The 22,833-nt window shown below is 42.7% G+C and overlaps 1 protein-coding gene across 3 annotated transcripts in view; it reads right to left on the bottom strand.

Moving 5' to 3' along the window:
- Positions 1-22,833, bottom strand: part of PAG1 (phosphoprotein membrane anchor with glycosphingolipid microdomains 1) — a 159,935-nt gene that overhangs the window by 60,207 nt on the left and 76,895 nt on the right. For 2 of the 3 annotated variants that reach the window (XM_070382206.1, XM_070382208.1), the window contains one exon: positions 5,407-5,504. The gene's annotated coding sequence lies outside the window, so the exon portion shown is untranslated. Of the gene's footprint in view, positions 1-5,406; positions 5,505-10,287; positions 10,373-17,888; positions 17,937-22,833 lie in introns of those variants that run through there. The other variant, XM_070382207.1, reaches the window with a different exon arrangement.

The raw sequence follows: 22,833 nt of genomic DNA, 5'->3' as shown, positions 1-22,833 counted from the left end.
TGGCTAGATTCCTTTTAAACTGAATACAACTAATTATTGCAACCTCTTTTCCTGGCTTTATTAAAGGCTTTTTCACCTGTTTTGACTTGTCCAGTGACATTTTAGCAAAGTTCTCCAGGAGGTATCTTAATTATTTAAACATTTTATGGTACACAAGAAAGAAGTGACTTAAATAAAATTACTCAATTTTAGGTAAGTTATTATTCAAGACTATATGTCATATTCATTTAAATACAAACTTTAAAAATCCTATTTTGATTTTTCCTATTTAATAAGTGATGTGCTATTTAATTAACTTCACATTCAGTATCTAATGAAATACATGACTTGAAGACAAATATTTGAAAAAGCACACTGGTATATAACTGATTTGCAACAAAATATATGAGTTTAAAGCTATAATATATTCTTATATCAAACTTGAAAATAATTGTTTTCATTAACATATATCTGGGTATCTTACACTTTGAACAAACACAATCAAGCTATGATAATTTTTGTATTTACTTATAAAACGAGATAAGACAAAATGTCTTAGGTGGCAGTTTGTAAGCATCTCTCTGCAATTAATACATATTTTGACTTGTCTGTGTAGTCAGTTTATCCAGAGGAGTGTGAGGATATATACAAGGATATGAATAATGTTTGTTTCTAATAAATAAAAAGCCAAATTGTATGTGATTGTCATTACTTTTTCTTTTTTTAACATTGAACTTTGTATCGGACAGATATCCTAATAGGCTAACATAAAACTTACCCAAATACATTAAGATATTTAAGATTCACAAGAAGTGTAATTCAACAGATGGGCTTCCCAGGTGGCTCAGTGGGTAAAGAATCCACCTGCAATGCAGGAAATGCAGGTTCGATCCCTGGGTTGGGAAGATCCCCTGAGAAGGAAACGGCAACCCACTCCAGTATTCTTGCCTGGGAAACCCCATGGACAGAGGAGACTGGTGGGCTACAGTCCATGGGGTCACAAAAGAGTCAGATACGACTTAGTGACTAAAACACCACCACCACCAGAATTCAACAAACACCCATGTAACTATTACCCAGTTGAAAATAAAACGTGTCCAACACTGTGAGAAGCATGTAAGAGTTTTGACCAGATGACTACGGCTTATAATGTCACATCAGTGCCTCTATGCTTCTCATCTCACTAATCAGCCACCCATGAGATGTATAAAAGCCACCATCTGTCAAGGTACAGGATCCACCCAGTGAAGAAGTGCAGAGGAAGAAGGACAGCAACCACGTCTGGTCTTTCTCCCAGTGCTGCTGGGTGATGCTGTGCAGGACAGCTCATCTGACAACCTCATGACACAGGGCCTGGAAGCCTGGGTTTACTGTGAAGCATTAATCACACCTGCTTTGAATTCTGCAAGGACAGAGCTTACAAATTCTTCCCCCAACATAAACACCAAGAGACAAAGGGTGGACAGTTCCCAAACCAGCAACGTCACACACGCTGTGTGTAGTTCTGCTGGCTGGCACGTGTGTTCAGAGGCCCCAAAGGGATGTGACAGTCCCTGTCACAGTCCCCGACAATCCCTGCCACAGCAAGCTCTGCTGTGACACAGAAGCCACCTGGGGTGGCGAGCACGGAGCCCTAAGGCCTAGACTCCTGCAGGTGGTCCTCCCACCAGTGCTGCCGGCCCTCACTGCCTGTGGGACCTTGAAGTTACCCACCCTCTCTGAGCTTCAGTTTCCTCTTCAGTAACACGGGAATCATCCTAATAGTAGTAGTAGAGGAGTCGGGCAGATTAAATGATTTAATATTTGCAAAGAGCTATAAGACCCGCACCTGCCTCACTGTACATACAATATAGTGCTTGTTAAATAGAATCTTTAAGTGTTTACTTCAACTTCCTTCTATTGGTATATGTCTCCTTTTGTAACAGACAAAGATGACACACAACATTGGTGAGAACGAGATTCCTGTGTGCCTCGCTGTGAGACGCCAGGCCTGATTCCCTACAAGGATACAGACGAGCCTAGGCCGGGTGGTGCTCTTCTGGAGGTGCAGACACTGACTTCCTGGTGCTGGGGGCACCTGTGATGGAAGCTTGGCTGTCACTCACACACGCTTATGATCAGGCCTCATGTACCGTTCCCAGGGATTCCAGCAGAAAAGGAACAAGGAGGCAGAACGAGAGGCAGGGCTGCCAGAATCACAGGTGAGGCAGCAACTGCCCTGCAAACTGCATCTTTTGCATCTTTCAGGGCCTGCCCAGCCCTCCAGTTAGCAGCACCTCCCAGGAGCCCCTGTGGGAGTAGTAGGAAATAGCCCTATCTCTGTCTTACTTCCCTTCAGAGTCCTTAACTCAGTTGTTAAAAATAATAAAACAGGACTTCCCGGGGGGTCCACTGGATAGGAATCCACCTGCCAACGCAGGACACATGGGTTTGATCCCTGGTCTGGGAAGATCCCACATGACCTGGGACAGCCGAGCCCGTGTTCACAGCTCACTACTGACCTGTGCTCTACGATAAGAGAAGTCACCTCAATGAGAAGCCTGCACAGCACAACAGAGAGTAGTCCCCACTTGCGCAACTAGAGAAAGCCTGAGAGCAGCCACGAAGACCGGGGCAACCAAAAAATAAACAAACAGATAATGATAAAATAAAAACTACTTTTAAAACAGACAAAATAAAAGTACCCTTGACGAATGGAGGGAAATAGTTTAGTAACACCTTGATTGATTTTTCTTGATGTCTCTGGCATTTCCTTGAAAACAGCATCATATAAATATATTTTACATATTTTTAAATGGTTAATAAATTCAACTTTATAAAGATTGTCAAATATGTTTTAAGGGGATATATATTTCTTTAGAAGAAAACCAAAGCAGATAATGTACATGAATGATGTCCCAAGTGGTAGAGTAAAAGAACTCCATGAGGTGTGTAAGACTAATCCTTATATAAATTGCATAAAAAGCCGAGATGGGTATGTCATTTAATAGTCATTAGATGACAGTCATCTAATAGCTGATTGTATACTGATGTCATCATAACCATAATTTTAGAAATAGCATAGTTTATATCATGAAGGAAATGGCAACCCATTCCAGTATTTCTTGCTTTGAAAATCCCATGGACAGAGGAGCCTGGTGGGCTACAGTCCATGGGGTCTCAAAGAGTCAGACACAACTGAGCATGCACACACACACACATACACACACAGTTCTTATCTAAAAAGATGCGGGGAGTTCTTCTTACAGATACCAGCTGAGACTGGGGAATATGACAAATCTCTCTCTGAAATAAGAACACGGGCCATGAATACGGCTGGGGGTGGCCGCGCACACCTGCTCTCAGGCCCACCCTGGACCAGCTCTCGTGCTGTGTTTGTGAACATACAGCCTGCAGCCTGGCAACACCTTTTTCTGTTCTGGTAAGAAACACACATGCACACACATACACACCCTGAGTCCCCACACACCTGGGGCTGTGCTCAGGGTAGTGGGGAGTGGGGTGAACACAGAGCCTTTAAGAAGCACAAACCCCAAGCCTTGGTCTGGGTTTACATTTCCGCCAGCTCGGTTTCCAATGCAGCGTTTGCGCACTGCTTTGAACCTTGGCCTTTATAGTTGTTGTTGCCTTTAAAGTTCTGGAGCATTCTGAGCATGGCGTCTTCTTGCACTGTCTCTGGCAGGGCACGTCTTACCTCAAGGCACATCTTTGAGTTTGTCTTTTTTCCTTGTATCTCAGGCAGCCCCTACTTGTTTCTGTGAGTCATCCCATGACACGCATGGGTTATTTTCCACTGATTCCGACATCTGAATGCTAATATGCAGGGAGCAATCTCAAAGCAGGTCTAGTGTGTTTAGAAGGTAATTCTCACCTTTCATGATTTTAATTTCTGTTACTACAGTATCTAGAAAGGCAGGCTGCTATCTTAATGACTTCTTCCATGTGAGACATGCAAAACGCAATGTGAAGAAGTCACTTCGAGGAAAACTATCTTCCCACGTTATGACTTGCATCTACAGTCATGGAGGCTATTAGAATTTATATATATATATATATTTTAAAAACCTCTAAGCTGATATACTGCTCAGGATTTTGAGATTTCCCACTGCTCTGTGCTGTTGCATTCTGTATGCACAGCACAGATTCCTGGCAACCCTATTACAGTGAATAAACAATGTCTTCTCTGTCAGATCAGAGAATGAATAGTATCACACAATTCTCTTCTAATGTACAGCCTCCACTTCCTCGATCCAGCCCCTTCAGAAGAAAATAGGCAGAATAAGGACTGGAGAGGAAGGCATTCTTCTCGCCCTGTCAATCTGGAACGGCATTCTAGCCGGCTCGGGACGAAGTAATGTCAACTCTCTATCAACTGCTAAACAGAGAAAGTTGACAAGTTTATTTTCTTTTAAATTGGATCATAGATTTTTGCATTTCTGTGTGTGTGTGCCCATGAACATCTTTCTCGAAGGAAGGAGGCAGTTCATCAGCTATAATCTCAGGCCTTGGCCAAAACAGCTTTTAGCTACAGACTCAGAGCAACAGGGGAACTTCAGAGAAATGACACAGCAATTTGTGTTAAAATATTGGCAGCTAATTCATGAATGCTGGAGCTCACTAGGAAATTCAGCTACCTCTGTGAACATTTTTATTCCCACTAAGCTCATGATTCACAAAGAAAATGCCTAGAGTTACTTCCCTGAAATATACTGTATGATGCTGACAGATTTCTCTTTAGTGTGTCTGTCTCATATTCACTCTCTCTATTTCTCTCTCTCACATACACACACACATACACACAAATACCCCTTCCCCTCCCCCAAAAGAGGCATTAAGAATATAATCTTCCCAACAAGAAAATTCATTCACGAGGCATTTATCAGCAGCCAACGATTTACTTAGTAGGTATCTTTATAAAAGAAGAACATGGATTTCTTTAAAATCTTCCATATTCATAAGTCTTAGTTGGCTAAAAATACCATGATTCAGGTTTCCCCCCGCCCATGATGTGAAACAGCATAAATCTTATTTTAACCCCTAAAAGGAATTAACCAACTCTTTCCTCTTAAAAGAAGAAATGCTATTTTTACAATCAGACCACACTGCCTTCTGCTTTCATGAATATCTGAGAGACACTGAAAAGAAGAAAAAAAAATACAGCTTCCCCTTTCTCCCCTTTCTCCCACACATTCTGAGTCCAGCTCAATGGGCTCCCAGACTCTGCTGGCATTCTCCTGGTAACACATTCAGAAGAGACTGCAGGAGATCCCAGTAGCACGGCTTTCTTTCCTCTGGCCCCCTCTCCTTCTCTCTCTCCTATCACTCTAGGTTTGTACTAGACGAAACAATTAAGCCTTTGTGCACTCCCACTGCAATCTGCAAATTCTAATGATGTGCCCCCGTCACTGGTACAATGGTAATATTTACCTTGGAGAAATGTCTGTCCAAATAAGTATTCAAAATGCTGGCAAAATCTATTCCCTTTGAAATGTTGTGGTGTTGAATGTTCTCTCTTCTGTCTTGGCCTATAACCAAAGAGAAAGAAAGTTAGGGAAAAAGAAAAAGATGGATAAAGACTGTGACAGATACTGGTCTAGTTCACTGTAAAAATCCAAACATAGAGCTTTATATTCCTTCTTGAACAAAGCAAACTACAAAGAAGAGGCAAAACTACACACAGTAGTGAATGAATAAAAAAAGGCCTCAAAACAGCAGCCAAGTCAACGTGTAATCAAATACACACCAATTTCCTCGCTCTTTCCTGATGTGTCCCCATTTTACAACAAAGCCATCTATGTGTTATTGGAGTGATATTAAAATTCAAATAACTGTTGTCTGAACTTGAGATAAAACAGGTGATTTATTTGAAGAGAGTATATATGCTTTGAGGTAAGGTAAGCTGTGATTAATTGTGAAAATGTCTTATTAAAAGCAGAATCTTTGGTGCAGCATGAACAGGGCAGGCCGAATGACATGCAGATCTAGTCCCGAGTGTTCCTTCATCTGATCCACTGTGAAAATGGGGAAGATGTGCAGGAATGGAGGAGACTGCAGGGATGACTTCAGTTCATCTCACATCCATGGCTCTGCTCTATGGCCAGTGCCCTGCCTCTCCTCCACCCCACTTTCCTCTCCAATTCTCTTCCCATTGTCTAATAAACATCTCCTGCACTGAACCTCTATTTTTACATAAGACACCATGATAAAAGTAGTAAGAGAGGGATGATGGGAGAAGGATGAAATGAATGAATAAATGAATCTCCAAGGAGAATATCCTAGAAGTTGACTAAGATTCAGAATGGCTTGATTATTTAACAGACTAAGGTATAATTCCTGATTTAAAATCTAAAAAACTGAATACAACATGAGCCTTCTAGATCTGCGTCCAGTGATGTTCTTTTATTAGAACCACACATAATCGCTTAGACTGAGACTTTCTATTTTCCACAGCAGAATCAGCAGATTATTTATACTATCTTTAGGTACATCTATTGTTTCCCTGATAGTTACCAAGTAAGAAAGCGGCTGACTTTTCCTTGCTGCTGCATTTAGCTACATTATTTTTTTCCTTAAAAAAAAAAAAAAAAAAAGAAAGTCTAAAAAGATTAGAATAAGTCACACAGTCAAGGGCTGTTGTTCTCCAACTCAACTCCAGGTCTTTCCACTGTCAATCAAGCAAATAGAGAGAGCAGGGCTTCACTGGGTGAAGGGCTTGACAGAAAAGAGCCATCTTTCAATCTTTCATTAGATTTCAAATCAAACCCTCCTCCTGAGCTCCTGCCATACAGATATATTTAGATACAGATTCCAACTGCAAACCTCTCCACTCTCCCATGTTGCCACTGTCAATCCCAGAGAACTCTCTTGAGTTCATTAGTGATATGAGCAAAATTTACTATCTAAAGCAAACTGCTACATTAAAAAAATAAAATGAAAAGAACAAACATGCTTCTTAAAAAGCCAAATCTTACTAATATGTACGGGAGTTAACTGGCTTGCGTATGCTATCTGTATTACTAGACAGGAGTTGCTGCTGCTACTGCTGCTAAGTTGCTTCAGTTGTGTCCGACTCTGTGCGACCCCATAGATGGCAGCCCACCAGGCTCCCCCGTCCTTGGATTCTCCAGGCAAGAACACTGGAATGGGTTGCCATTTCCTTCTCCAATGCATGAAAGTGAAAAGTGAAAGTGAAGTCGCTCAGTCGTGTCCGACTCTTTCTCGACCCCATGGACTGCAGCCTACCAGGCTCCTCCGTCCATGGGATTTTCCAGGCAAGCGTACTGGAGTAGGGTGCCATTGCCTTCTCCGAGACAGGAGTAAGGAGTCTGATTTTAAAACTGAACACATTATTTGACCGCTAATTTAATAACATAAAAGTGGTACATAATTTTGCATTTTCAGAACATGCATTTCACCAGTTAGAAACATTCCAGGAAACAAGGTAATCAAGACAGTGTGGTACTGGCACAGGATAGACATCTAGATCAATGGAACAGAATTCAGCATCCAGGAATAAACCCGCATATCTATGGCCAATTCATTTTTGTCAAAGATGCCAAGACTATTCAATACGGAAAGAACAGTCTTTCCAATAAAAGATTTTGGGGCAACTGGATAGCTCCATGCCAAAGAATGAAGTTGGATCCTCAACTCAGACTGCATAGAAAAGTTAACTCAAAATGGATCAAATGCCTAAATTTAACAGCTAAAACTATAAAACTCTTAGAAGAAGACATAAGGGTAAGTCTTTACGAGCTCAGATTTGGCACTGGTATTTTAGATGTAATACCAAAAGCACAATAATTAAAGAAAAATAGATAATTTAAGCTTCATCTAAATCAAAAACATTTTTTATGTTTTAAAGGATACAATCAAGAAAGTGAAAAGACGACCCAAAGAATGAAAAAATATATGTGCAAATCATATCTGATAAAGCAGCGGTCCCCAACCTCTTTTTGGCACCATGGACAGGTTTTATGAAAGACAGTATTTCCACAGATTCGGGAGGGGGATGGTTCAACCAGTAACGTGAGTGAGCGATGGTGAGAAAGATGACACTTCATTGTTCCCGTCGATCACCTCCTGCTGTGTGGCCTGCTTCCTAACCTGCGAAGGTCTGGTCTGTGGCCCAGAGATTGGGGACCTTTTATCTAGAATATACAAAGAACTCTTATAATTCAATGATGAAAAGACAAACAACCCAACCAAAAACAGGCAAAGGATTTGAGTAGACATTTCTCCAAATGGGGCTTCCCTGGTGGCTCAGTAGTAAAAAATCCGCCTGTCAATACAAGAATGCAGGTCCAATCCCAGGGTCGGGAAGATCCCCTGGAGGAGGAAATGGCACCCTGTTCCAATATTCTTGCCTGAAAAATCCCTTGGTCAGAGGAGCCTGAGGGGCTACAGTCCATGGGACTGCAAAGAGTCAGACACAACTGAAGCGACTGAACACAGCACAGGGCAAACCCAAGTGTAATTTTTGCTGGACTCCCTGGAGTTGTTGCACTAAAGCAGGATCACCCAGCTCCACTGAAAACTACCACAGTCTGACTGAGACAACCTGAATATACTTTTGTGTGGACCAAGTTTTCCTTCAGGTCCCATCTCAGACCGTGACTATCTCTGAGTGTGGACAGCAGCTAATTACTGCAAACGATGACTGATCTAGTCAAACAGAAATCCTATCTTTTCCACGCTGACTTCTTTTTTCTGCTAAATGGAATTTCAGGGTTTCTGAAACCAGGTATCTACTCAACTATGACTGCCTCCCACCCCGCCCCACCACCACACACACTAAATCAGCAGAAGCCAAGCTCAGCACTTCTTCTCCACCAGCTTCTCTGACAGATAGTTCTCATGGGGACTCTAACCAGGGTCTTAACATGGATGAGGTCATTCATAAGAGGCTCCAACAAATGGACTCTGGGAATTCATGTTGGGTTTTTTTTTTTTTTTTTTTTTAATTGGAGGATAATTGCTTTACAATATTGTGTTGGCCTCTACCATACATCAACATGAATCAGCCACAGGTATACATATGTTCCCTCCCTCCTGAACCCCCTCTCATCCCCCACCCCATCGCACCCCTCTAGGTTGTCACAGAGCACTGGGTTGAGCTCCCTGTGTCACATGGCAAATTCCCACTTGCTATCTATTTTACATATGGCAAAATGTATACATTTCCACACTCTTTTCTCAGCTCGACCCACCCTCTCTTTTCCCCACTGTGTCCACAAGTCTGTACTCTAGGTCTGCATCTCCATTGCTGCCCGGAAAATAGGTTCATCAGCACCATCTTTCTAGATTACATATGCATGCGTTAATACACAATACTTGTCTTTCTCTCTTTGACTTAGTTCACTCTGTATAATAGGCTCCAGGTTTACCCACGTCATTAGGACTGACTTGAATTTTGGTGACTAACCTGAAGGCTCATTCTAGCTAAAGCCTCTTAGAGGAGCTAAAATAGAATTTGGATTCTGGGCCACTGTGACCCCCAAGGGATTGGTTAAACACTTGACAGATGGCCTGGCCCAGTTGCCATTGCTGAAAGGAGGTTTAGGAGAGGAACACTTCTTGAAAACTATGTCCTACGGCCCCTCCTAGGGCAGCAGTGATGATACCGTTAGCAAACCTTGCGATCTGGGTAGATAAATACTGGGATCTGGTAGTACAGATCTGAGCAACTCAACTCCAAATTCAAGCTTGACAGGCCAGACATCTAGTCAATATGAGATTAGATTCAAGGAGCTCCTTTATAAGGAGACGTTTACTCAAGGAGTTCAATGAATAATTCTCAAATTTAAAAGAAATTTAAAGGTGACCTATAAATCCAACCTCAATTGATACTTGAACCCTTTCTCCAATGTCTGTAACTTCTAGCTCGTGAGTGCAATGTCAAAATATACTCAGCTAAAAATAGCAGTTAAATACTCTAAGCAATGAATCACGGTGCCTAAGATACAATAATCACTCAATATTTATTCACTGTTTGAATGAGTTTTTAAAAATCAGAGCAGACTCCAGGATATTACAGTAATGAAGCTGCTCTCACTTGCAGTCCCTGAAGACAGAAAAAGGAGTAGGACTGTAGGTCTCTCATGATCGACGTATTACCATGGCAATATAGCACATGTGCAAATGCCAGCTAAGTAAACACTAGCTTATCCATGTTCTAGTGGAAATAAGGGCTTCCCTGGTGTCTCAACGGTAAAGAATCTGCCTGCCAATTAAGGAAATGTGGATTTGATCCCTGGGTCAGTAAGATCCCCTGGTGAAGGAAATGGCAACGCACTCTAGTATTCTTACCTAGGAAATCCCGTAGACAAAGGAGTCTGGCGGGCTACAGTCCGTGGGGTCCCAAAGAGTTGGACATGACTTAGTGATTAAACAACTGCAGCAAAATGGAAATAAACCAATAAACAAAACCTCAACATGCTATTCCAGCTTATCATGGATTCCCTCCCATAATGAAAGGTGTCTAGGGGCTTCCCTAGTGGCTCAGTAGTGAATCATCCATCTGCTAATGCAGGAGACATGGGTTCGATCCCTAGTCTGGGAAGATCCCACATGCCCTGGAGTGATTAAGCCCTTGCACCCCAACTATTGAGCCCACACAGTCTAGAACCCGTGCTCCTTAACAAGAGAAGCCCTCACACTGCAATGAAGAGTAGCCTCCACTTGCTGCAACTAGAGAAAATCCCGCACAGCAATGAAGACACAGCATAGCCAAAAAATAAATAAATCAAAAGAAAGGCTTTGAGAAGGAATCCCTTTCTGTATCTGGGAAGCACTGTTAGGTTTGAGCTAGGGGTAAGGAAGGCTTGTGGCTGTAGACTAGTTTGAGTCCTGGTTCTAATCTCTAGGGTTATGCAGGACAAGTCCAGTACTGTTCTACAGGGCAACATCTAAAATACTTAAAGACACATATTTAAAGAAAGCCCTGTTCTCCTGCCTTTGAGTGTCCCCTTCTCCATTTCAAAGAGTGTAGTTTTGAGTATCATCTAGCGTGACTCATTTCCCTGGTTCGCTCCCTGGAGAAGGGAATGGCTACCCACTCCAGGATGCTTGCCTAGAGAATTCCATGGAGAGAGGAGCCTGGTGGGCTACAGTCCATAGGGTCGCAAAGGGTCAGACATGAGTCCATAGGGTTACAAAGGGTCGGACATGACTGAGTGACTAACACTTTCATTTTTCGCATGACTCACTCCCTTGGTGGCTCAGACAGTAAAGAGTCTGCCGACAATACAGGGAACCTAGATTTGATCCCTGGGTAGGGAAGATCCCCTGGAGGAGGGCATGGCAACCCACTCTAGTACTCTTGCTCAGAGAATCCCATGGACAGAGGAACTTGGCTGGTTACAGTCCATGGGATCGCAAAAAGTCTGACCTGACTGAGTGACTAACCCTTTCACCCGTTAGCATGACCCAAAGAGAACAAAGGCTGCAAAGAGAGAGGAGATGAACCCTGGCCAGGCCTGCTCACGAGAGCAGAGTAGGCAGAGAGCCCAATCCAGCTGCAAAACGCAACTCAGGAACCAAACACAACATCTGATGGACAAGGTAACCTCGATCTGATTTAGGAAATCATCCTCATCTGGGTTTCAGGGATGGTGGGAGGGGAATTCTCAGGACCCAGCTATCACAGGGACAGCAGAGCTCTCACAGCAAGGAGCAACAAGCTGGAGAATCAGGAAGGTGCCTGCTACCGTCCTTGAGGTCCAGTCATGGCTACAGAATCTTGCCACTGGGCAAGGAGGCAGGGTAAGAGGCACAATTCTTGGCAAGATCATGATAGATCATGGTATCCAAAGTAGATTATGAGTTCCAGACACTGAGACAGATGGGAAGAGAAAGAGTTAAACTTAGAAGATCCAGCAGTGAGTCTCCTGGGAAACTGGAGTCATGCCTGGGATACCGGATCTTACGTCTGGATGGTAAGGAAGGCTACTTGGAATGTAGCGGTGAGGTCATCCCAGTGGTCAGCATTGAGGCAATACCATTCTTAGTGTGGGAGATCAAAATTCAACCAACACTCAGTCAGCACTGAGCAAGACGACTGTGGGCAAGACTTAGAACGTGATGGGCGGAAGCCTTACACACTGTGGGTAGGTTTAAACATCTGAAGTATTTCCTGCTATAGGGAGAACAATTTAAAAGCATCAATTCTTCGGCACTCAGCCTCTTTTATGGTCCAACTTTCACATTTGTACAAGACTACTAGAAAAACCATAGCTTTGACAGATTAGGTTTTCTAAATAAAAGTGTAGTATCTGGACTGACACATGTAAGAGTCCTGTGCTCCTCTTCACGGGTGCAGTGCTAATTCATCTGGAGAATTGCCTTCGAATAAGAGAATGTCAAAAACTGAAAGACTCAGCCCCCAGCATGTCTCCTCCTACCTTCTCGGTGTCCTCCCAACTTGGTCCTCTTCATGTATCATCTCCCCCGCCCCAGGGGACTAAAGATCTCTCTTTACTGCCTTTTTGCAAGTTAATTGGTGGCAGTGGTAGTGAGGTGCTCTTGACATCCCTGTGCTATATCTGCCTTAGATTTAGGTCACTGTGTTCAATGTCAAGATGTTCTCCAATTCTGTTTCCTTCATTTGTTATTATATTAGCCATCTCACCCAGTTTTGGGCCATGCTTATTTCTAGTGTTTTACCCAAGTGAGTCCTCACGTTTCCTAGAACAGGATTAGGTTCAAATTGCTGTTGTTGTTTAGCTGCTAAGTCGTATCTGATTCTTCGCAACCCCATGGACTCTAGCCTGCCAGGCTCCTTTGCCCATGGGGTTTCCCAGGCAAGAATACTGGAGTGGGTTGCCATTCCCTTCTCCAGGGGATCTTCCTGACCCAGGGATCCAACCTGTGTCTCCTGCTTTGCAGGCAGGCTCTTTACCGCTGAGCCATTGGGGAAGCCCTAGGTTCAAATAACAGAAACTTTTCCAGGAAGAGAGCAATTTGCTGTTTCCTCTCGACAGACTTACAAAACCAGTTATTAATCAAGTTCATTATACATCATACCCTGTCTTTGTCCAAATATTAAATGTTAGCAGTGTGATACCCTTTTGGTTAAAGAATCAAATATATCTCTAAACAAATATGTGCTATTTGTTATTAATTCTGCTGAATTCTATAATGGGTTTAAAAAAACTGTCAGTATAATAGATATCAACCTCAAAACAAAGACATATTCTTCTGTTAAAATTTCAATATTGAGCCTTTCACTGAAGTGCTCCAAGAAAACTACATAGTACTCAATGGTATGTGTACATAGTGCTCAAAACTACATATGCTCAATGGTACAGCAATTATATGGGCTAAGGTATACTGTGAAGCCTGGAGACGGAAATGGCAACCCACTCCAGTGTTCCTGCCTGGAGAATCCCATGGACAGAGGAGCCTGGCGGGCTACAGTCCATGGGGTCGAAAAGAGTCAGACACAACTTAGCACGCATGCATACTGTGAATATTGGAAAAACATAACTTATGATGCTTCCTTCCCCTGCATTCTTATTTTCCTTGGGCTGCACTTCTCTTGTTGAGCTCCCTCATGTTTTCTGGCCATTTTTCTTGCTGGTTCTCCCAGCTGTCTCATCTTTTCCACCCGCCCCCCTCACCTCTGCTTTAGCTCACACTTCCAACCTTCCTGGTATTTACCATGTTAACACTTCTAGTCGTCACACCATCTGATGTCTCTTGCTTCATTTTCACACAATCTAACAGCTGAAATCCCCAGTGTATGCAAAGCAACAGTCCATTAAGAAAAGAGTGTTTTCTGGGATTTTGTTTTCCTTACTGAGAACAAAAAAAATGGAAAAGTCAAGGAAGAGTGGTTCACAGAGATGTCAAAGAGAGACCACTCTGCAGGTAAGATGAAGGAAAAAAAAAAAGGATTTTTTTAAAGCATCAAAAAGATTATGACACTGGGAAAATAATTCCTTCTGAAAATCCCCTTCACTGGTGTGGGTGGTTTGATGAAAATAATCCCCTTTCCAAGAAGACTATATTCAAGGGAACGGAAGATGAAAATCCTTCAACACAGATCCTTATACTATCTACAATATAAGGAACCCAGGGAAGCATAGATACAGTAATAATACATATATTGAGTCATTAATAAATGACATTTTATTAGACATTAATAAATGACATTATTATTAACAAAAACTTCTTTTTCGTTAGTATTGTCACTTGGAAAGAGGCTTAAAATGACACCTTTTACTATAAGCCTTATCTGTAAGTCTGCATCCCAAGGGAGCAAGGCTTGGGCATGAATTTCTTGCAGTTTCAATATTAACAGAGAAAAAATAAAAATGACCAAAGCACTCAACAGTGAAAAAAATCCTTTCTTGGTGGCAAAAATCAGAATACTTTGTTATGCAAATTTAATGTATTTAAGGAAAGCTGCATGCCTTTCAAATATCTGAACAAAAAGCAAGGTAGCATAAATGCTAACATTAAACAGCTTAGTTTCGGAACTTAAATCTTGCTTCAGCAAACAGAAAATAAACTGACTCCTCTAAAGGTTAGTTTATGAATGGGAAGTTAAAAAATATTTAAAGACATCCTAGCCAATGTAAATAAACAGGGAATAATAACCCAGGCAACCAAAAAGGTCATTCATTCATTCATGTCCTTATTTACCTTTCAATGGTATTTCTTTGCTAAAAAAAAAAACTAAATATTACTCCATTCCCTCCCACTCTGTGTATCTGGGAAGCTGTCTTTTGGACTGAGTCTTAGGCTGCTATATATTTAGCCTATAGCTTTGGCTAGGTTCTGCCTAATGATGGATACTTAACTGGGTAGCCAGCAGGCCACTGCTGTTGTTTATCCCAGAGCCCAAGATCAGCCTCTGAACATGTCCTGATGAGGAATAACCACTGTTTTATCTCCTCCTGGGACCACTCAAGGGGTGGCGAAGGTGGAGGGTTGCTGATCACCGATCTTTTCTGGAAGAAGTTGTGCAAATGGGTGTATAGGTGTTTGGTGGTGGGCAGGAGTATGGTGGGCGGGGGGCAGGAATGTAAGAAGACTTCTTCTTGCGTAGGAAGCTGAGGAAAGAGACCTGAGGTTTGCCCACGTGTACATTCAAGGTTCAAAAATTCACAGAAAAATACCTACTGCTAGGAGTCCTGGCCTCAGAGTAATTCAAGACAGAAAGGGCCCTTCCCTCTCTTCTTAAGGTTCTGAAGAGCTGGCTGTGAGGTCTGTGTTGACCTGAAGCAACAGCTCTGTGGGGTCAGAGCACAGGTCACACTTGAGCTCTGGCTATTTACCCCATTATTGAAAAATTGTTGTCTGTAAAGTCTCTGAGTTTCAAAGGGGTGTGCAGGGGTGTGACTTGGTGCTTATAAAGGGGAAATTTGAGAGATGCACACAGGAAGAACACCCTGGGAAGCCTGGAGGTAGGTTGCCACCATCCAAGGATGTACCAAGAGCTGGAGAGAGGTCTGCAACAGGTCCTGTTCTAGTACCTTCAGGAGGGAAATGGCCCTGCTGACACCCTGATCTAGGATACACTTCTAGATCTAGAATACATTTCTGATGTTTAAGCTACCCAGGCTTCCCAGGTGGCTCAGTGGTAAAGAATCCACCTGCCAATGCAGGAGATGCAGGAGAATCAGGTTCCATCTGGTTGGGAAGATCCCCTGGAGAAGGGAATGGCAACCAGCTCCAATACTCTTGCCTGGAAAATTCCATGGACAGAGGAGCATTGTGGGCTACAGCCCATGGGGTCAAAAAGAGTCAGACATGATTGAGCAATTGAGCACATGCACACGAAGCTATGCAGTCTGTGGTACTTTATTATGGTGATTCTAGGAAATTAATAGAACTAGTACATGAAAAAATGTTTTCCAAGTTTCTATATATATACGGGCTTCTCAGGTGGTACTAGTGGCAAAGAACCTATCTGCCAATGCAGAAGACATGAGACACGGGTTCCATCCCTGAGCCGGGAAGATCCCCTGGAGAAGAAAATGGCAACCCACTCCAGTATTCCTGCCTGGAGAATCCCATGGACAGAGCAGCCTGGCAGGCTAGAGTCTATGGGGTCACAAAGAGTCAGACATGACTGAAGTAACTTAGCATGCGCACACACACACACACACACATATATGCACATATGAATCACTTTGCTATATACCTGAAACTAACATAACACTGTAAATCAACTATACTCCAATAAGAAATTTGAAAAAAATAATAAATAGGACTAAGGTGTTAGCAAGGCAGCATTTATCACTTTGGCTTCTCATATCAAGAAGTTTACACAGCAACCCAGCAGCTACACTGGAGTTATTTCTTCACTGTGTATGTGTGTTAGTCACTCAGTTGAGTCTGACTTTTTGCAACCCCATGGACTATAGCTCGCCAGGCTCCTCTGTCCACAGAATTCCCCAGGCAAGAATACTGGAGTGGATTGCCATTCCCTTCTTCAGGGGATCTTCCCCACCCAGGGATCGAACCCGGGGTATCCTACATTGTGGGCAGATTCTTTACCACCTGAGCCACCAGGGAAGCCCATTTCTTCATTATATGAATTCAGGTGAACATTGAAATAACAAGCAGGTTCACATAATTCATGATACAACTTCAAAGGAGGAATTTGTATTTTTTAGACAGTGTTGTCAATAATAGATTGAGAACTGACTATTCAAACATCAGGAAGCAGAGTTAGAGAAAAGTTTCAGTCATTTCTTTAATCTTGAGGAAAATTCTGAGAGGATTCCCTAAGAATATGATTCAAGTGAACACTGCACTCACAAGCAGGATCACGTAATTCATGATACAGCTTCAAAGAAGGAATTTGTATTTTTAGACTTTGTTGTCAATAATAGACTGAAGGACTGATTACTCAAACATCATGAAGCAGAATTAGAGGAAACTTTCAATCATTTCTTTAATCTTGAGGAAAGTTCGGAGAGAATTCTCTAAGAATCTCACTTAACAAAATTCCTAGGGATTTTTTTTCTTTCGCTTTACTGGGACATCTCTTTAGATTGATGTCATAGCTCCGTTTATTTTCTTTGACTCTGGGGTCATTCGTGTTTTTCCTTGAATTCGTCCTTAAGTCTGCCCTGCTTTATTGTCTAGCACTTGTGCATATTTCAGAGTTAGAGTAATGTAGTTTTAGAGTGAAAAGAAACTCTGCAATATTTCAGCTCAACTAATTTTAGCCACAAGGAAGCTAATGCCCAGCTGTGATCACACAGCTGGGTAAGGCAGAGGCTGAACCAGAACCACTTTTCATTACCTCCAGATCTGTAGCTCCGGCCTCACCATGGGCCACAGAAGCTACCTGTGCATGTTTCCCTCATCATATGAACCTGGCTCCAGAGTTGGTGCCTTTTATGGTTTTTACATTGCATTCAAAGATTCTCCTGCAATGATGCATTCAGAGGAGGCATACCAAAATGCCCATTTAAATATGGACTACTGATGATATAGGTAAGTTTCTGTGTGAAGATACTAGCAACTGATCCTACATGACTGCTCTTCAGTACACTGTTATTTTTTAAGGTGAGAGTGCTAAGTCCCTTCAGTCATGTCTGACTCTTTGAAACCATATGGACTGTAGCCCGCCAGGCTCCTCTGTCCACGCGATTATCTTGGCAAGAATACTGGAGTGGGTTGCCATTTCCTCCTCCAGGGGATCTTCCCAACCCAGGGATTGAACCCACGTCTCTTACACCTCCTGCACTGGCAGGCGGGTTCTTTACAACTAGTGCCACCTATTTTTCTTTTTTTTAAAGTCTCTTCAATTTATTTACTATCTATATTTCCTTTAATCTCACCATAGAACTAATTGGCATTATATATAACCCAGGTTTTATTTTCTTCTCTGTTTTGATCTCTAGGCTAATGGCATTTTAAGTAAGATGTGAAATCTGGGCTTTACTTACTGTGGCCCTCTGTTTGGGTGTCTGGTCAAAGAAGGAATGTAAGTCCATCTACTTGGTTAAGTAAGGCAGGAAGGGGAAAGAGAAGAAGGAAATAAGAAAAAAGGAGATTAGGTTTGACATAAATACACTTCAGTTCAGTTCAGTTCAGTCTAGTCGCTCAGTTGTGTCCGACTCTTTGCGACCGCATGAATCGCAGCATGCCAGGCCTCCCTGTCCATCACCAACTCCCGGAGTGCACTCAGACTCACATCACTACTAGGCGTAAAACAGATTGCTAGTGGGAACCTGCAGTATAGCGCTGGGAGCTCAGCTCAGGGCTCTGTGATGACCTAGAGGGGTAAGAGGGGTGGGTAGAAGCGGGGGTGGGAGAGAGGTCCAAGAGGGAGGGGATATGTAAACATATAGCTGATTCACATCGTTGTACAGCAGAAACTAATTATAAAATTAGCTTTTATAATTATACACTAATAAACAAAAACAAAAAACAGAAAAAAAGAGAAAGGAAAAATAAGCTTTAAAGATTTAGAAAAAGTAAAAGATTTTGAAATCCCTTAGACAAAGATAAGATTTCTATCACAGTTAGTAGAAATCATTAGACAACAAACGCTCTAGGAGCTAACAAGGCTGCATCTTCCATGTGAAACAGCTGAGAGCAGTTTCTATATCAATCTGTTCAAATGGAGAAAACGGGTCACTCACAAGCCTGGAAAGAAGAAGAAACAAAGACATCCCCCGAATACAACTGTGAGAGAGGGAAAGACATACAGTAGCAGCCTCCTCACTGCAGAATTACATTCTTTTCTTTTTCGTCTGCCATCAACAGGTGTTGCCATGGTAACTATCCTGTGGTTAAGAAGTAGTAGAGGTAAGAAAATCTATACAGACCCACATAAAGGGGAAAAGACGAACGGTGTGTTGTACACACACTAACCTCAGATGTCGCAGGATGAGCAACCAGAGGCTCGCTCTCCTGTTCACCAGGCCCCTGTGTTGCTGGAACAGGGCTCAGCCCAAGAGTGTGGTCCCTGAAAAGCCAAGGGACTCTCAGGGCAGCTTTGTGGCCCTCAGTTTACCTTAGGCGCTAATTTACATCCCCACTCCCCGCGTACACTTCATAGCTCTGTGATGACTTTGGGGGGAGGGTAACAGTTTTGTCATGTAGTGTCTGGAAACTTGTAAAAAGGGAACATATATCACTGAACAACTTCCTTATTGTCCTCCTACTTCTCTCAGGTAGTGTGTTTAGTGATAATTTCTTGGCTTTTCCCCCCAAATGGAGAAGCGAGGGTTTGCATGCAATCAATTAGTGAAATAATAACAGCTATTTCTTCCTGTGAACAACTAAAGCCAATATTTGTAGCCCTGGTATCAGGGTGATACCTCAGAGGCTGCCTGGGATTCGAAGCCCATTTCTACAGCCCTTCCTCCATTGCGTGCGTGTGTGCTCAGTCATTTCAGTGGTATACAAACTCTTTGTGACTCTATGGGCTGTAGCCCACCAGGCTCCTCTGTCCATGGGATTTTCCAAGCAAGAATACTGGAGTGGGTTGCCATGGCCCTCCTCCAGGGTATTTTCCCTACTCAGGGATCGAACCTGCATCTCCAGCATTGCAGACAGACTCTTTAAAGCTGAGCCACCAGGGAGGCCCCTTCTTTCATTACTCACAGCTGACAGTATTTCATACCTTTAGCATCCCAAATACATTAGTATCACAGATGATAAAATAATATCATTTCCGAAATACTGCATTTTTATTTTGTAAGCTACTGTTGGTGACCCCCTGAAAAAGCACAACCTATCCCCTTTATTTGGAGAAGGCAATGGCACCCCACTCCAGTACTCTTGCCTGGAAAATCCCATGGACAGAGGAGCCTGATAGGCTGCAGTCCATGGGGTTGCTGAGGGTCGAACACGACTGAGCGACTTCACTTTCACTTTTCACTTTCATGCACTGGAAAAGGAAATGGCAACCCACTCCAGTGTTCTTGCCTGGAGAATCCCAGGGACGGGGGAGCCTGGTGGGCTGCCGGCTATGGGGTCGCACAGAGTCGGACACGACTGACATGACTTAGCAGCAGCAGCATCCCCTTTATTTACCCAGCTTTTTGTCATTGCTCAAAGGACCACTCCATTTAAAAAATAAATAACATGGATAAATACAGTTTGCTGACTTATGTGATCCTTTAAAATTAGTTAGGACAGCTGATGAAACAAGTTTGTTAACGTCTGAAAGGTTTAGCTTGAGAGACAAATCAGTGTGGTACCAAGGACACTCTGCTAAGGCCAAGCAAGCATCAGGGGCTGGGCAAAATAACAGCAGCTGAGGAACTGAGGTATGACACCTGCCTTTTCTTCTCTTGCCCATTTCTGGCACTCAGAGTCCTGCTCCCAAAAGAGACAGAAGCTCCTGAAAGGGTTGATATGAGGCTCAAATGAAATAATGCCTATCTACGAAAGCATCACGCTGTTCATAAACATTAACCACTAGGCAAATTAAAAGCTGACGTCGTCGCTTTGTTTTTCAAGCTATCTGCAATGCTGGTGTTACCTGGTTCACAGTTTTGAGGATAAAGCTGGCCACAAAATTTTCACATGATGTTTTTGGCAGAAAAGCTCTTGTGATTAGTTGGAGGTGCTTATCGCTCTGGACATCACTGTCTTCTACGAGTTCTTGTTCTTTTTTGTTCACAGGCTGGCAGATGTGTATCAGGGGATGCATGTGTGGGTGTGCGTGTGTAAAAGAGGAAGAAGGGGCAAGGGAGGGAAGAGAGAAAGGAAGGAAAAAGGAGAGGAACAAATGAGTTACCAAAGTGAGGAAGAGCTTTCATTCCAGGTCCTCAGATATGTAGCCATCCCTGATGGTATTTGTTACTTTATGTACTATCTGTGGCTCCCTAAGCATGGCCTTACCCAGTCTTCAGCAGAAGCAACTCTACTCTGCTGATGACACTGACTCTCCTCTCACGATGCTGTTTCTCCATTTTTATGCCAAATGGCTTTGCCGATTGTAGTTCAAGATGCATGAATCCTTCCGTCTCTCAACCAAAACCCTAGATCTCTTTTACAGTAAGATACTCAACTTCTGTCTTTTTTTGTGTGCTTATTTTTCTAAAAAACAAACAAAAAAACAGTCCCCTCTTTAAAATGTCATTTTACTTCTGAGTGTTTTGAATCCTTGGCCCCCACCTCATCCCTTCCATTCTGTCTCCCGTCTTCTGCTTTCCTTAAAGCCTGCTGTTCATCACATTCAACTGCTGACTGAGTCACCCATGAATTCAACCTCCTTACACTTTTGTTAGAGTTGAGGGAAAAACACTTTAAAAAGGCTTTAAAAGATATAAAAAATCTAAAGGTATTTTTTCTTTGTTACATATTTGCTATGGTTTTCTACACAATACATTGTTCAACTGTTTCTTCATGTTCATTTATTATACCTTAGAGAACTTTCTGTGTTAGTAAACAGAGTTATCTCATGTCTTTGAACTATAGAGCATTCAATGGTATTACAGATATACTATATTTAGACATTTCCAGGCCAATGGATATTTAGGTTATTTCTGGTTTTCCTAAGTTAGAAACAATGTTACAAAAATGACTCTTGCAGACACATCTCAGAGGTGTAAGAGTGGGAGCACATGGATGGGACTGACTCCTAGGCATGGAACTGATGGTCATAGAGCGTGTGCACTTCTTGTTCAATTCTCTCTCTCCTCCTTGACCTAAAACTAAAGTTGCATTAATATACAGTCTATTTAACTGTAAAAGAGAGTGTACTTCTCAGTTCTATTGGGCTTTACCACCAATCATATTACTTTCTCTTAACAACTTCTGGGATTCTTGGATATCCTTGTCTGTGGATGGTGTTTCTTTCAGGTTTTTCAGTGCTGCTGTGGATTTGTGATTTTCTTCATTTCTTCTTCTTTTTTAAAATTTGGTGCGTGAAGGATAAAGCAGCACCCCACAGACTTGGTCAGCTATGGAGTGCCATAAGACCTTGTGTATTCCTCCTTCACAGCTGTCCAAGTCACCCTCTGAAATGCAAAAATAATCACCTGACTCTCCTTCTTAAACTTGGTCAATAACACCCTGATGCTTGGTGGGTATTACGGGTTGGATTTTGTCCCCTAAAAATATATGTTGAAATCCTGGCCCTCAGTATCTCAGAATGTGACCACATGTGGAAAGAGGATTGTTACAGAGGTATTTACTTAAGATGAAGCCATGAGGGTAGACCTTAATCCCATAGGCCTGTGTGCATTAGTTGCTCAGTTGTGTCCGACTCTTAGTGATCCTGTGGACTGTAGCCCGCCAGGCTCCTCTGTCTGTGGAATTCTCCAGGCAAGAGTACCGGAGTGGGTTGCCATTTCCTTCTCTAGGGGATCTTCCTGACCCAGGGATCAAACCCTAGTCTCCCACTTTGCAGGCAGATTCGTTACCGTCTGAGCCACCAGGGAAGCCAATAGTACCAGTGTCCTTATAAAAAGGGGGAAGTTGGACAGAGAGATAGACATGCATGGAAGGAAGATGAAGGCAAGAAACACAGAGAACACCAAGCAAAGATGGAGGCAGAAGTTGGAATTATGTTGCCCCAAGTCAAGGAACTTTTGGGGCTACCAGAGGCTGAAAGAGGCGAGGAACGATCTGATCCCATGGGTTTTAGAGGAAGTATGGTCCTGCAGAGTTGCCCTGGTGGCTCACGGGTAAAGAATCTTCCCTACAATTCAGGAGACGAAAGTTTGATCCCTGGGTAGGGAAGATCCCCTGTAAGAGGAACTAGCAACCCACTCGAGTATTCTTGCCTGGGAAATCCCATGGACAGAAGAGCCTGAGAGGCTACAGTCCATGGGGTCACAAAAGAGTCAGACATGACTGAGCGACTAAACAACAACATGGCCCTGCAAACACTGTGCTTTGGAATTCCAGCCTCCAAAACTGTGAGAAAAT

The sequence above is a fragment of the Bos mutus genome, chromosome 14 (genome assembly GCF_027580195.1).
Source record: "Bos mutus isolate GX-2022 chromosome 14, NWIPB_WYAK_1.1, whole genome shotgun sequence".
Taxonomy (NCBI): Eukaryota; Metazoa; Chordata; class Mammalia; order Artiodactyla; family Bovidae; genus Bos; species Bos mutus.
This window is presented reverse-complemented; position numbering and strand designations above follow the sequence as displayed.